At 58.0% G+C, this 2,776-nt stretch overlaps 1 long non-coding RNA gene across 1 annotated transcript in view; it reads right to left on the reverse strand.

The window, feature by feature from the left end:
• Window positions 1-1,877: 1,877 nt before the first annotated feature.
• The window catches only part of LOC106726675, a 1,656-nt gene continuing 757 nt past the window's right edge, over window positions 1,878-2,776 (reverse strand). The window contains exons 2-3 of the long non-coding RNA XR_001362745.1: window positions 2,555-2,698; window positions 1,878-2,001 (exon numbers count right to left, since the gene is read on the reverse strand). This is a non-coding gene — a long non-coding RNA (uncharacterized LOC106726675). The remainder of the gene's footprint in view (window positions 2,002-2,554; window positions 2,699-2,776) is intronic.

A 2,776-nucleotide genomic window follows, 5' to 3' on the forward strand; every position in this document is an offset into this window, starting at 1 on the left:
GGACATTCTGGTCAGGCTTGGTCATAAGCGAGTCTCCCACAGACATGGAGAGAAAGAGAGAGGGATGTGGGGGGGAGGGAGAGAAACATCAACCACGGAGAGAATCACTGATGGGCTGGCTGCCTCCTGCAGGCTCCCACTGGAATCGAGCCCGCCCGCAACCAGGGCATGTGCCCTGCCTGGGTTTCGAACCCTGACCTCCTGCCTCAGCCACTGAGCCATACAGGCCCGGCTCCTACCAACTCCCTAATCTTCCCAGATTGGTGAATCGCTCCTGCAGAACAGGCACATGTTTCTCTCCTCCTGTGTCCTCTCCCATCAAATTATTTCCAGGATCAAGCACCTCCCCCTCCTCCCCACCTTCCCCACCCTCCTCTCCCTCCCCAACTCCCCACCCTCCCCACTTGGATGATGGAGCTCAGCTCCTGCCCAGTCCTCCCTCCTCCTACCTGTCTCCAGGCTGTTGTCTGAGCAGCCACAGGGGACCTGGGAGCCCAGGCCGCCCTCCTCCCTCCTCTGTTAGGAGCTGCCCCAGGCCTTCCAGACACTCGGATGGAAGGGGGTGAGGCTCCCAAAGGAAGTGGCCAGCGGCCAGGAAGAGGAATAGAGAGTGTCTGAGTGATTGGGTAGAAAAAAAATAGTACCTCCGGGTCGCGGAGGGAGGGAAGGCGGGCAATAATCCTGTCTAATGAGCCGGACCCAGAGGCTGTTGTCTAACAGCGGTTCAAACCCCAAAGCGTCCATGGCGGAACCCCACCCTTCCCGGGAGGCTGTGCTGAGGCGGAGGGAGCCCAAGGGGTTCTAAGGCTGTAGAGAGAGACACGCATTCCCCGCCCCCGGCCCCGCGCCCCCCTGGAGGCCCTGGGTTTCTGGGGGGCCCCTCGGGGAGGCCATGGACCCAGAGGGAGAAGCTGTGCAGGTCCCCGAGGTGCAGAACCTGCATCCAGGTCTGGCTGCCTCCTAACCGGGCCGCCCGCCACCCCCAGGGCCTGGGTTGGAGCCTGCAACCGAGCTACATGCCTGTGACCAGATTGGAACCCAGGACCCTTTGGTCCGCGGGCCCGTGTTCTATGCACTAAGCCGAACCTCAAGGGTTGACAGTCATGTCTTGTTTTTGTTTTGTTTTTGTTTTTTAAATATATATTTTATTGATTTTTTACAGAGAGGAATAGTTAGAAACATCAATGAGAGAGAAACATCCATCAGCTGCCTCCTGCACACCCCCTACTGGGGATGTGCCCGCAACCAAGGTACATGCCCTTGACCGGAATCGAACCTGGGACCCTTCAGTCCACAGGCTGACGCTCTATCCACTGAGCCAAACCGGTTACGGCTTTTGCTGTCTTCTTGTTCTGTGATTTCCTCTTTTAAATAACTGATACGTATAAACTTGACAGATAGGTTTGATCCTCGTTGAAAGTGAAAATTCTCTGGTTGTTTTAAAATGGTGCCTAATTATACCATAATTTTCATGACTGAGATATGTTTATTTAGGGCAGACTGTGTGCCTGGGGTTGTCTAGGGACAGTCCCACCTTAAATGTCAGCTTCTACCCTCAGCCGGATCCCCAACCCTCAAGTCACACACTTTGGTCCAACACTTGCCCAACATGCCATGAAAATGAGTTCCTAGAAACATACAATGAACAGGATAACAGCCCGCCACACACAGACTTGCCTGGGTGGGGTCCCCTGCAGTCCAGGCAGCTCCTGCCCAGCTAGAGCCACAGCCAGTCCAGACCTTCCAGTGCCTGAGAGACCCCCTCTCTGTGTCCCTGGGGACCCTCTCCTCACAGCCCAGCCCACATGCACATGCCTGTGCACACAGTCACACACACACACGGGAACATTGCCTTCCCTTCCCGAGGCTCACCTCCTCTCGGACACAGACGTTCACGCTGGGTGATCCTGGCCCGACGCTGAGCTGCTGTGGGGCTCGGCTGTCAGCGCTGCTGCCTCTGATGTGCTTCCCAAGGGGTGGAGATTGAAGTGTGTGCTGAGGCTGAGGGAGTGGAAAGGATTCTAAGGTGAGAAAGAAAAGCATTTCCCCACCCCTCCCCACCCAGCCCAGCCCAGCCCCGCCCGCCGGCACCACCCTCACAGGGGGCCCTGGTGAGCCTGGGGCTCTCCTGAGGGGGCAGCTGCTGCTACTGAGAGTTGGGCTGTCAGCCTGGAGTTTCCTGGGGGCCAAGGGCGAGGTTATTGATGTAGGAAGAGAAGCTGAGCAGGTCCCCGTGCCGTGCACCTCCCTGAGCTGTAGGACCTCCATCCGGGACTGGTTGCCTCCTACACGAGCCCAGACTAGGACCCGGGATGGAGCCCGCAACCGAGCTACATGCCTGTGACCAGAATCCGACCCAGGACCCTTTAATCCATGGGCGGACGCTTGATCCACTGAGTCAGACCTTCCCGTGCCTGAGGGACCCCCTCCCTGTGTCCCTGGGAACCTTCTCCTCACAGCCCAGCCCACATGCACATGCCTGTGCACACACTCACACACACACACACACACACACACACACACGGGAACGTTGCCTTCCCTTCCCGAGACTCACCTCCTCACGGACACAGACGTTCACGCTGGGTGATCCTGGCCCAACGCTGAGCTGCTGTGGGGCTTGGCTGTCAGCGATGTGCTCTGATGTGCTTCCCAAGGCTCCTGCCTTTTATAGGCCCTCGGTCCGAGATGAGATTCAAGCCTGTGATCGGATAAACTCAGCCTGTGACGGGTCCCTGGTGGCATCTAGGCCTCCAGGCTCCAGCTCTAACACCGGGTC

The sequence above is a fragment of the Myotis brandtii genome, unplaced genomic scaffold (assembly GCF_000412655.1).
Source record: "Myotis brandtii unplaced genomic scaffold, ASM41265v1 scaffold3017, whole genome shotgun sequence".
Taxonomy (NCBI): Eukaryota; Metazoa; Chordata; class Mammalia; order Chiroptera; family Vespertilionidae; genus Myotis; species Myotis brandtii.